Below are 13,770 nucleotides of genomic sequence, written 5' to 3'. Positions count from 1 at the left end.
GGCTACTAATCTAATTATTTACTTTCATATATTCTTTTGTAAAATATCTGAGCAAGCCTCCTTGTCATCTTTAGTTTCTGATGAATATGTTTACCTGTTTTGATTCATTGACAAGTAAATTTTCTTTATGTACCCTAAACACAAATAATGTTTAAAATATGAAGGGTATAACCATTGTATATCAGTTTTAATTTTTTCTCACTGGCTGTTTTTGTATATAAATTTCTAGGGAAAGTCTGTGACACTCTTACAGGTTATTTTGATTTCTTACTACAAAGTCTTAAGCAAGTCTCCTGTATTTATCTGGAAGTACTGAATTTTTACCTTGGTATGATTTTTTTTATATATGTAATTGAAAGTATCTTGTAGACACTACGTAGGAATTGAGTTTGATTTCTCCCCCAGGGTCATCTAGCTATCCCAACATTATTGGTTTAAAAGTACTTTTTTCCTGCCTTTACAATAGCATTTTTAAAAACTTAAAGGAATAAAAATTTTCCTTGCCTAGATCAGTTTATTGAACTGCAAGATATGGAGTGTACCACCTGTAGACAATGCCTCTACCTACTTGGAGACCTTGGACAAAGCCAGCATTATCTACTTACAGTGTGGTACACTGTACAAAACTTAGGCCACGCTGTATATTTGAAATTTATTGGAGGAACTAGTCAAGAGTAACTTAGTCTTGAGGAGTGTGAAGAAGCAGAGAGAACGACCCCCGGACGGACCAAACCCGAGCACCACTGCATCCCCGCCTTCAGCACGGACGTCCCTGGCCGCCGCCATGCTCAAAAGAAAGGCTGAAGGGGATACTAAAGGTGAAGCCAAGGTGAAGGACGAGCCACAGAGAAGATCTGCAAGGTTGTCTGCTAAACCTGCTCCTCCAAAGCCAGAGCCCAAGCCTAAAAAGGCCCCTGCAAAGAAGGGAGAGAAGGTCCGCAATTACAAAAAGGGTAAGTCGATGCTGGTAAGGATGAGAATAATCCTGCAGAAAATGGAGATGCCAAAACAGACCAGGCACAGAAAGCTGAAGGTGCTGGAGATGCCAAGTGAAATGTGTGCATTTCTGATAACTGTGTACTTCTGGTGACTGTACAGTTTGAAATACTATTTTTTATCAGATTTTATAAAAATGCAGAAGTGCCAAGTGAAATGTGTGCATTTTTGATAACTGTGTACTTCTGGTGACTGTACAGTTTGAAATACTATTTTTTATCAGATTTTATAAAAATGCAGAAGTGTTGCTTTACTGTAAACAGCTTTTCTGACCCGCCAAGAATTATTAAACATAAATATGAAAAAGATGAAGAAAAATAGAGGTAAAAAGGGAAAGAGGTAAGAAAACAAAGAAATGAAGTAATGGAGTGAAATATCAAACAAGATTTTTTCCCTGTCAAATGGTAATAAATTTCTATGATAATTATCATTTGCTATCAATTTGACTACATCTGGAACTCACTAAAAACCCAAGCAACTTGGTACAACTGTGAGGGATTTTTAGTTAACTGGATTATTTGATGTGGGAAGACCCATCCTAAGACTGGGCCACATCTTGTGGAACATATAAAAGATATGGGAGAAATAAGATTTTGCTTTTTGCATGCTTGCCCTCATTCTCACTTGTAAATTCATATATCCTGCTGCCAAGGCATTCCTTCACTGACATTAGAGCCTACTTCTTCAGGATTCTGACATATACTGAGAACCAGCTGAGACACCCAGCCTTATTTGCTGAACAACTGTTACATTCTGGACTTTCCATCAGAAGATGGCCATTGTTGGACTAGCTGGACCACAGCCTGGAAGTCACTCTAATAAGTCCCATACAAACAAACATGCATGCATATACACATACATGTCCATTCTATCAGTTCTGTTCACGTAGACAACCCTGACTAACACAACTAATACAACTTCTAAAGCACAAATGCTTTGTACATTACTATGGTTTCATGTACAGTGCCAAATATATGGCATAAGAACTCAAGAGAAATTAAATAAAACTAAAATTAAACCACAATCATATCTGACCTTTATCTGTCTTTTATTTTTCACACCATGGATTTGAGGAAAATGTGCTACATATAAGTTATAAAAAAGAATCCTGAATTACCATCCTTAATTTATGCGACAATTTGACATTAGCTATAGCAACTTTTATGACTTCAGAATTATCAACCTATGAAACTGAAACAAACAGCCTCCCACATGACCTACAGATCCGTTTAACACTAAAGACCTTTATAGATTTTACTGAAGGCTGAGAAACATTTCTATTGGAAATGGCAACTTATATTAACATTGCTCAAAGAAAGCTTGCCAGTTTCGTACTTGCAATTGAATTTTGAAAGTGAAAATTTTTTATATTTTAAAATAATGTGTAATTTCATTTTATCTGCTTAAAGCACTTTCCTTTATATGGATTATACCAAATATTATTAACTTTTGGGGTTTTATTTAATAGATAAAGGCAAGTCCTACTGCCTATAAATTATCAGCCTAGTGATATAGAGCACTAAGCTAGGGCCCCTTAAGGATCTTTGATAATCTTAAAGTTTTAGAAAACAAGTAAAGTCTTGATGGCTCTTATGAAGTGAGTTTCAGTTTATCACAGAGCAACCCTGTCTCAAGGGCAAACAAATATGCAAACAACACTGCCTCAGAGAAAGGGAAGTGCCTTGTCCAAGAACAAATCTCAGCAGGGAGGAAGCACCCAAGGTATGCTAATACATGTTCTGGTTCTGTTTCCCAACGCAGGACATACCTGAGACTCATCTCCACTCTGTCTCCTCCCCATCCTCAAGTGTTGACCAGGAGGGCACTATGCTAATTCCCAAGCAACTCCCAAGTTACATCACCATCACATAGACACTGAGAAGCTAATTTAAGATCAGTACAAAAGCGTACTTTATTCAATAAATTACATGTGCGCTCCAGTGAAAGTTATCATAAATACTATCAGAGATGCATTTAAGGGCTTCATTGGGGGCTAGAAAGATGCTTCAGCACTTATGAGCCCTTGCTGTCTATGGAGAAGACCTGAGTTCAGTTCCCAGCACCCATATTGGACGGCTGACAGACCACTTACTCTGGATTCAAGGAACCTGACCCCATGTCTGGCTTCTCCTTCTGCAGCCACCTGTACTCACAAGTGCACATACACACACACACACACACACACACACACATGCACACACACGCGCGCGCACACACACACACACACACACACACGCAAACACACACACACACACACACACACACACACACACACACACTCCTGTACATAAATGAAATTAATTGGAAAATAAGTCTTATAAAGACTTAGTTAAATGAATCCCACAATATCTGATTAGGAATACATTGTCCTATAGCTATATGAGATGTAAATTTAGTGTAAAATAAACTTAATAATATTGGCTACTTCATTCATTTATTAGCCTTTCCAATGACATAAGCAGTTTAATGATAATGATATATATTATTGTATAAAAGCTATCAAGAATAGAATCTCATGCAGTTTTTCATTCCTCTTGTCTCGCTACATTGTTTTATAATTTTCAGTTGTGACATACATCAATCACATAGAAAATAATAAAGCGAGCATTACAAACAACACTGCAGGTCTATTTCATCCACTTCTCTCCAGATACAGTTGGAAAATCTAAGATAGTGTTGTTGAATCCCACAACATGCTATGAGACAGCCCTCGAGAAAATATCATTTATATTCTTCAAACTCACGACCTACAGGGAAACATTGGCTTCACAGAATTCTTTAGGTCAAGTTCCCAGGGGCTTGTGATGGGTCTTTTAAATGAACACAGTTACTGAAGCTGTAAGTTTGGAATGGAAGAGTTTCAAAGATTAATACAAGAAACTGAGTGTTTAAAATGGACCTTGGGAAGTTGTTTAACAAGTGAGCAGTTTGTCGGGATAAATAGATATGGAGGAATTTTTCTTTTTAGCCAAACAATGGTTTTTATTTATGAGTTTAGTCTTAATTGTTCTCGGGAAAATGCCTTCTGAAACAAGCAGCAAACATATCATGGGCAGCTCAACTGCACTGGATCAGGACAATGTTAGTTCTTGCTACTGCGTGTGTGTGTGTCTCTGTGTGTGTGCGTGCGTGTGTGTGTGTGTGTGTGTGTGTGCATGTGCGTGTGCATGTGTGTGTGTCTGTGTGTGTGCCTGTGTGTGTGCCTGTGTGTGTGCATATGTGTGTATGTGTGTGTGCATGTGTGTGTATGTGCGTGTGTGTCTGTGTGTGTGCATGTGTGTGCACGTGTATGTTCGTGTGTGTGTGTGTGTGTGTGTGTGAATGCATGTGTGTGTGTGTGGTGTGTATATTATGATGCATGCTCTAAAGCAGTAACACTGTATGTAAGAATAGAAAATATTCTGAGCAAACTGAAATAAGGAATACATGAAAATATATGAAGGACATTTTGAAAACTGAAAGATTTGGGAAATGTTCATAGTTGTATACTGCTAAATATAAAAGAAAGGGAACACATAAAGAGGGAGTGGTTTTTTCTTTTATATCAAAAACATGTAAATTTATTAGGAAAAGCAAAATCAAGACAACTAGTGTTCATCCCTCCAGCTGAGGTGGGGATTCTCAGTTATACAGCTGTCTGAGACACTCATACTGGTATAAGGAACAAGATAAACCCACTGGGTCTGCCATCTCTGCCTTGAGGGGGGTGAATAATCCAAACTAGACACACTGAGAGGAGTGCTTTACTGTCCTGCAGGGTATTTCTCAGTGCATCCAATTAGACAAACAAGTTAACCAGTAAGCTTTTCCTATTACCTTCTTTTCTATTAATTATAATGTCATTATTTTGAAATCAATGTACAATTCATGAATATGTTTGGTGTCATTCTTTTTTTTTTAATAAAAACCCATATGTGGTCCCAAAATCTTAAAATATTTACTAGTTCACTAATAATAATTTACATTTGGTAGTATTTAATTAACTTTTCAAAAATCCTGAGATGTCTCATGTCTTTTCACCACCAATGAAACACTTTATTCTGGGCTGGAGAGATGGCTCAGAGGTTAAGAGCACAGGCTGCTCTTCCAGAGGTCCAGAGTTCCAGAGTTCAATTCCCAGCAACCACATGATGGCTCACAACCATCTATAATGAGATCTGGTGCCCTCTTCTGGCATGCAGGCATACATGCAAGCAGAACACTCTATATATAATAAATAAATCTTTTTTTTAAAAAAAAGAACACTTCATTCTTATTCCTGGGACAGAGTTATATTACACTTATCCTATGTATCCAATATCAGTATCCTATTGATTTTGGCTCTGTATTACATCCCAATGAATAGACCATGAGGATATTTATTGACTGCTTCACTTCCAGCCCTGATTTGTCAAAACTTTTCAAGTTCTGGTACTCATTATTGTTAACCATTGATTAATACAATATCTGTACCAAAGTTCAGGTCAGTTAGAAACGGAGATGGGAAGACCTGGGGAAGACAACCAAGGGGATGGTGATCCTTTGGCTCACACGGCAAAAGCCAAACATCTGTTTTATCTGGGACATTGTATTTAGGTGGTTATTTGTACAGTAATTAGCATTACCTTGTTTGATATTACACTAGTACATCAAGTTAAAAAAATTATCTGACCTTGAAAATAAGCAAAATTACTAAGGAAATGATTACCTTCAAGTTTTGTGATGTACTGAAGGCATCACTGAGTTTACTCCTTTATCACTCAAAACTGAACACTTCTGTGATTCCTGACTTCATAAAATCCTGGGTACAATTTACTCTAAGAAGTCTGCCATTGCACTTGTAATAAATATTTATCATGTATTTATCTACATATGAGTATCTTCATAAAATATCTTCTAAGAATTAAATGTGATAGTTTTCAAGCACCTAACTTATTTAGAAGGTTTTACTTCAAGAAAACTTCTGTTTCATGTATCCATACATTGTATATGTGCATATTTTCTGTATTATACATAATGTGTATATATAAATATATATATTTATATATTTATTATATATATTTATATATATATCTATTTCTTCAGTATATAGTTACAGCACACAAGTGCTTATGCATAAATTTTTAAAAGATTTATTTAATTTTAATTATGTGTATGCTTATGTGTCTGTGTTGTTACCTGCCCTTGAGTGCAGTGCCCATAGAGGCCAGAAGAGGGCATCAGATCTCCTGGAGCTAGAGTGGCAAGAAGCTGTGAGTTCCTAAGAAGGAAACTGAACTCAGGTCTTCTGTGTATGCTCTTGTCCATTCAGACATCTCCCTGGCCCAGGAGAATATTTTTCAAGAAACAAAATGCTAACAAAAAGAATAAGAAAGACATAAAGAAAAAATATCAAAATATTGAGAAAATGTATTTCTACTACAAATAGGTACCAGACAGGGTGAGAAGAATTAGTGATATTTTAGGCCTGCTATTAGGTGCTTGAATACTATCATATTTAATTCTCAGAAGACATTTTGTGAAGATACTCAATTGTAAAAAAATTACATGATAAATATTTATCACGAGTGCATTGGCAGACTTCTTTGAGTAAATTGTATCTAAGATTTTATGAAGTCAGGAATCACAGAGGTATTTTACAGTCTCCTGTAACTCCAGCTCCAGAGGACACCATATCACTGGCTTCCATGGACACATGTAGTATTCACTAGTATGTAGAGCATATACACACCTACAGGCAAATACACATAAAATAAATCTTTTTTAAAGACTAGCTTGCTCCTTTTTAAAGGATCTTCAAGTACAAACTGTGGGGACATGGGGGCTCTGTCTAACACACTTGTACTGGATATAGCAGTCAGATTGTTTGGGATTGCTGCTGTTCTTACTGTTATAATAACGAAATGCCTAAGGCAACCTGACTCTGTATAGTAAAGAGGGTAATTTTTTCACCAAAGTTTGGAGGCTGAAGTTCCAAGACTGGGGATTCCTATTTGTTTTGGCCTCTGGTGAAGTTTAAGATCACACAGCAGGGAAACATATAAGAAGAAGACATCTCATGAGAAATAGGAAGCCAGCAAGTGGCTGAGGGTAGGGGTTGACTTGTAACAACAGCTCATTCTGACCATCTCTTCTGACTGTAGCTCCTGAGGACTGCAGGAGTTTATGGTTGCTTTTGCCTTTTAAACATCTTCTCCCTTCAGTGTTTCCACAGGATCGCCACATTCAACCCATATACAAACTATCACATCAATAAATGGATAAAATAAGTTTCTAGCCCAATGGAATATATTTACACATGAACTGGAACAAGCTGGTTAAAAATATATAAGGAAAATAGGCTTAATGCCAGTTGAATATGTTTCTGATTGACACAGAGAATGTGATAATTGTAAGAAGTAATGCATGAAATGTGATCAACACAGTTGTCATTACAGTGAAGACCTGAACAAAGTGAGGGTAGAACTCAGAGAAATATCTCAGACATGAACATCCAAGAGAAATATACAGTTAGCATGGATGTTGGCACGTTCAGGAAATAAAATAGTAAAGCCTAGGGGTGAGGAATATAGCTCAACAGTAGAGTATTTAGAACGCATGAGATATATGAGGTCTATCAGTACATCATCAGTACAGCAAATATGTATATACTAATATATATGTACATTAGTATATATGCACATGTATTAGTGGCCTTTATAAACTGGATCAGGAAAGGAAATAGATATCCTGGTTGCAGCTCAGTGAAGCCCACTTTGACTTCTGACCTACAGATATGTAAGATGAAAACAAGATGTGTGATGCCACCAAGAGTGTGGACATCTGTTATAAAGTCATAGAGAACAATATAGGAAGATAAATATATAGAAAGTCGGTATGGTTATGTCCATGTAAACTGGTATGTCATTTTTCTCGTATTCTACTTGACAACATCAAAACGACAGTGGCAATATAAAGCTACTTACTATATATGATACAACTTATACACACACATGCATTCATGCACCTTTCTATAGGTGAGTACATATGATGTATATTACAAAAATTGCATGAATTACAGACATCTAATGGGATACTTACATAATAATAATACTTGAAAGTAATAACTAGACTAACACTATAAAACATTATTCAGTGTAATTGCTGCTCAGATGGAATCACTGTCGATTATCTAAGTGATGTTGGCAAGGGATTCACCCAACTGCAACTACATTTAAAAATTGATTTAGCCGGGCAGTGGTGGCACACGCCTTTAATCCCAGAACTCAGGAGGTAGAGCCAGGCAGATCTCTGTGAGTTCGAGGCCAGCCTGGGCTGCCAAGTGAGTTCCAGGAAAGGCGCAAAGCTACACAGAGAAACCCTGTCTCAAAAAAAACAAAAAAAAAATGATTTTTAAAAAAAGCATGGACTCCAGTGAAAGTCTAGAGTGATAGTTTAGTTCAGTAGATCTCTATGATGGAAACATTGTCTCCACCACTACCCACCAGCAAGCCTCATATAGTAAACAAGGCAGCCTCAACAACTAAGGCTGCTCCATAATGACTGGCTTTGGAGAGGCTTGCAGCCCCTCTTTCACAGGGTACTATTCTTCAGCCACTCAGCTCAGTGCTCCTGTGCCTCTTGCTGTAAGCACACTCCTACAGAAAGTGACTGTGAGATTGTTGCTTTATCAGCTCATCTCATGCTCTCTTACCAATTACTACCACTCTAAAATTAAATTAGTTAGGCTCCAGTTTTTTGTTGTAATTTTTGCTAACTCTAGTTGGCTCACTGTTGCTTTGGTTTGTACTGATTACTCTGAGTCTAGAGTCCAAACAGAGTACTTCTTCACTAACTCTGTCTTTCTGTTAAGAGGACATCTCTCCATCCTAGGAAGCAATTCTGCATCTTCCCTGGGCATGAGTAGGGTGTCAATGTGGTTATTGGTAATTACCAGTGTGTGGATGCATGCCAGGTGTGCTCTGCTTATATCTTAATTCTGTCTCTACTGTGGCTGCTTACTCTGCTCTGATGTGCAGATTTATATCAATTTCATCTAGGGTTAGAGCAAAGAGATTCCCAAGGAAGACTGAAGGAAAGAGAGGAATACGTGAGTACATTTGCTTTCCCAGATCCTTGGTGTCTAACTAATGAATGAATGAATGAATGAATGAATGAACAAATGAATAAGTGATGTTTTCAGCTATGGTAAGTTGTATAATCATTTAGCTTCTCTTGTCCTTTTAGTTGTGAGCCAGAGCCATTAACAGCTGAGCCAACTTTCCACCCCACAGCATCTGTGAAGAGCTAGAACAGCACTTACTTCATCTCATGAGTCTGTCGTGAGGAATAAGTGAATTAGCACGCAGAGACTGGAATACTGCTAGTCATGAAACAGCAGCTCTCTATAGTGTCCATATTCTCAACTGCAGCACAAGTCTGTCTATCCAACACACATTTCTCCAGATTTTCCTGAAATAAAATTTAAGCCAAAGACCAAGGATGTAAAAAGCTCACCTTAATTCTGCATAATTCTGAGGCATTTAGTCATCTAACTGTGGTTACTGTACAGTCAGCTTTGTGCAGCACAGACCCTGCCTGGTGACAGGGGCAGAGACTGATTGACATAAGTGACATTCAGACATGCCACAGTACCTATCACTGCATCAGACCTCTCTGAATTGTGCAGTTACAGTGTCTTATGCCTTGGGAGTCTGCCACTGACATACATTCAGATGTCTGTCCCAGGCAGCAGGAGTCCTTAGGAATCCAGATCTGAACAACCACCCACTGACCCTGAGCAGTTCCAGCTGCAGATGTACCACAGCAAGATGGGCTTGTGTCCAAGGTTCATGGCTCTCTGAATGTGCTCCATCAGTCATTCTTAGGCTACAGTGTCTCATGGATCAAAAGCCATTATACTGAAACCAGTGAAACTAAAAGCCACCCAAAACACAAAAACAAATGAGAATTGAAACAAATATCTTCTGATAGTGACAATTAGCCTATTTTCTTACTGTCTGGAAAGTAATGAACAAAATTCAAATCATCAATTCTTATCCTCTAGGTTTTCCCTGTATCATATGGGGAATAAACACACACTGGATTTCCTTTGATCTAAAATTACTACTTTTTATCCATTTTAATATTTTTTAAAAATTATGCACGACATTTTAATGTGATAATGCTCATTTTCATTTCTGAGAAAAGCCTGTTAATAAATCAATGCTGCATTTATAATCGTTGCTAGCATTTCAGATTTAAAATTAGAAGAAGAAAAGCTGATGCCAATTATAACACACTATGAGGGATCAAATGAAAGTCTTCTTGGGTATTTTCAGGTTATAAACCCAGCAAGAGACATCTTCAAATTGTAGAACTCCTGGGATTTTAAAATGTACACATTGATTTGCACACACACACACACACACACACACACACCAAGAAGTAGACACACACACACACACACACACACCAAGAAGTAGACACACACACACACATACACACACACACACACACACACACACACACACACACACACCAAGAAGTGGACACACACCACATGTTCTCAAACCACTTTTGCTACTGACACCATCCCCAAATCCTCATGTGGAATATGCATGCCTTTGACCATTGTGACCTTGAGGAGAATAGAAACTAGACTAAGAAGCCCCGACTACTTTGAATTTGCAGCATGTGAGGACATTGAGAAGTATGGTTAGGCGAGACCTCTAAAGGTTTCTTAGTAAGAGACACCAAAGACATAGCCGAAGGTTTGAAAATTTGTTTCTGTTTTTTGTTTGTTTGTTTGTTTTCCCTACAATCTTTGGCCAAAACTTGAGTGCCAGTGAGAAACGAGTCGGATTTCTGAGAACTCTCAAGAATGTACTACTTGACTCTGATTCTTCTTGTGGACCTAATTTCCCAGGCTAAGAAGTAATGATAATGTGGCCTTATATCAGGAAGCAGGAGATGGAGCATTAGGGAGAAGTAAGTGAACATTTGTTCAGTCACATGAACCTGTTTGTGTCAGGATAACAACATTCATAGTTAGCTTCACCTACTTGCACATCCTAATCACCCACAAAGACTCAACTTCTCAATACCACCAAAGTGAACAGTTAAGTTTACACATGACCTTCTGTGCAGACCACAGCATGTAGCACATGGGGTGTCTCACACACACACACACACACACACACACACACACACACACACACACATTCTTCTCATTGAGCCATTAAAAAAGAAGTTGGTTTGCTTGATGCTCTTCAAAGGGAAATGATGAGATCCCAAACACAAATCACATGCCTGTGTGGTTGATGTCCTACTTTTGCCACCTCGAAACTCTTAAAATGTTTCTCTGAATTTGCAGCTTTCCACCTGATGATGGTTGTAAAGGGTTATGCACACCTTGTCGCTACTTCCTGCTACTGGAGTCTGCATGTATCATCTATGATGCTCTGAGCATCAGATTGGGCATGTCTATGAGGCCAGTGACCCCAAAGGTCAAGTTGGGAATTACATGTTCTCAGTCTGTTTTGGATGGTAAAACTATTCTAACTCAGAAAACAAGAACCAACTAACCCCATTGTATTTATTGTTCTTCACTTGATATTACTGTAGTAGCCAACGGATATTGTAGAAATAGATACAGAGAAGGAAGAAGGAAAGAGTAGATAACCAGGGCTCGTATCTCCTCCAGCAACCAAAAAGTAAAAGAAATCATTAGGTTAAAATGGTGCAATTCTACTGTTGTATAAAAAAACACATATGAATACATATCTACATGTATATTTATATTTATATACATATAAAAGGTATATAGACACTATATGTAATGAAAAGCAATGTATATAAGCTCCTAATGCATGTTGTGTAATTTCAGTGATTTCATATACATCTTGGATTTTCTAATTTAAAAGTAACAGCTAAGTGTCTTAATTATTAAAATAGGAAAGATTTAATTTAAAGCATTTAAAACTAATACTACACAATGCAAAAGTTGATGACAAATAAAAACTGGTATTTTTGCTTACTTTAAATACTTATAAGTGGTAACTAAATGCTAAAAAGAGAGAGAAGTAAGAAAAGTTGGCTCTTTCTTGTTTGCTTGCTTTTATTTTGTTTTTGTTGAAGAGATAGGGCCTCTGTGATCCAGGCTGGCTTCAACCCTGTAAGATTCCTGCTGCCAATTCTACTGATACAGTTACAGACATACGTCCATCTGCCTAGCAAGAAAAAGCTTTCTAATTTAGCACAACTAACACACTTTCTTCCCTCTTGATGGGCTCAACACCTAGCATTATCATTTTTTTACTATGCCCTGTAATTATTTTTAACGATGTTTAATTTATTGTTTTTAAATTTCTTACATTAATTCAATGTACCTTGATCACATCCACCTCCTCCCTACCTCCAGCTTTCTCCAACACCCCTCACCCATGCACTGCATCTCCTCTTTTGGTTCACTCAGAATAAAATACATGGTTAATGTAAAAGAAAGAACATAAGAATGCCAGGAGAGAAGCAGAAAATACTTAGAAATTCTAATAATTTACTTGCTGGCTTGGATGTCTCTGGTTTCTCTGCCTCCAACACACCCTCACTCATAGTCCTTCTGTCTATTACATCATCTTGTCTACCAGCCACTGATACTCACTAGGCACATAGGTTCCATGTCTTCTTTCAGAGGTCTTCATGTCTATCATTACTAAGTAGGTCCCAGGATTGAAGAGATACCCTAAAACAACAGCCTATTCACTCTGTCAAACCCATTGCTGATAACTTGCATCTGAATTTTGGAGTGGAGATCTGCTGGAAGCAGGCTGAGCAGTGAGTGACATCTATGTCTTCTATACACTTAGCTCTTTTAGTATCAGAGTAGTCTATGAAATCAGCAAACACACTCTATGCCCATTTGCTGCATCTAGAAATAAGGAATCACCACAGTCAACTATCACAAATGAGTGTCATTGGTCCTAGAAGGCAACTGTAGAAATGACATGAGTTTGGACGTCATCCATGAGTTACCATCAAGATTGTTCTTTTTAGGTAAGTTAAATATTCTCTGAGTACACTTCTTCCTTAATGGGGTGTAGAAAATCTCATAGAACAAAGTCCTCCACTCAAAAGCAAAACACATTGTATTTACTATCTCAACATTTTTCACCATAAGGGCTATTGACATGAACCAGGCCCCCTTTTCACCTGTATCCATCTAGGATTCTGAGTAATGCGCAGTTTATGAAAAGACTTGAGCCTTATCCAGATTCTTTCTGCAATGTCTCATGGCTCCAGCAGCCACACTAATCTGCAGAAGCGAGAGTGGTGGTTACGATAAAGCCAGCCAGCCTGACCTGATGTCACCAGGGAACTGAGTGCAAGAGCCGATGCATGGTGTCAATAGGGATGAAAGCTACTCCAGACTGGGGCTGTTCCAGAATCTGAGCATTGCTCTGCTGCTTCACTAAGCCCTGATTGGTTCTTTGTCCCTCTCAGACTCTGGGAGCTTCCTGATAATCTCTGAGTAAATGTTCAGTTTACATTTGCTGGGACTCTCTCTGATGCTTCAGCTCATAACCAATTGAAGCGTCGTTAACGTGTGTGTTCAGATCCCAGGAGGTCTTGACAAATGGTGTATAAACAAATAATAACTCATTTCTGAGAATGTTTCTATACTCTTCTTGGAAAGGCCAACCAAATATTATTGATGACAGTGTTCTGGAGGAAGAATGATGGATGGTTATTTTATATTGTGTTTGAGAAATGACTACTGCATCTCAATTTGCCAGATTAGCTACAAAGGGATGTTAG

At 37.9% G+C, this 13,770-nt stretch overlaps 1 pseudogene; it reads left to right on the top strand.

Moving 5' to 3' along the window:
• Positions 1–784: 784 nt before the first annotated feature.
• On the top strand, positions 785–1,053 carry LOC131922758 (non-histone chromosomal protein HMG-17-like; annotated as a pseudogene).
• Positions 1,054–13,770: the final 12,717 nt, after the last annotated feature.

This window comes from Peromyscus eremicus, chromosome 1, assembly GCF_949786415.1.
Source record: "Peromyscus eremicus chromosome 1, PerEre_H2_v1, whole genome shotgun sequence".
In the NCBI taxonomy this organism is placed as follows: domain Eukaryota; kingdom Metazoa; phylum Chordata; class Mammalia; order Rodentia; family Cricetidae; genus Peromyscus; species Peromyscus eremicus.
The sequence above is the reverse complement of the archived record's forward strand: the minus strand, read 5'-3'. Positions and strand labels throughout refer to the sequence as shown.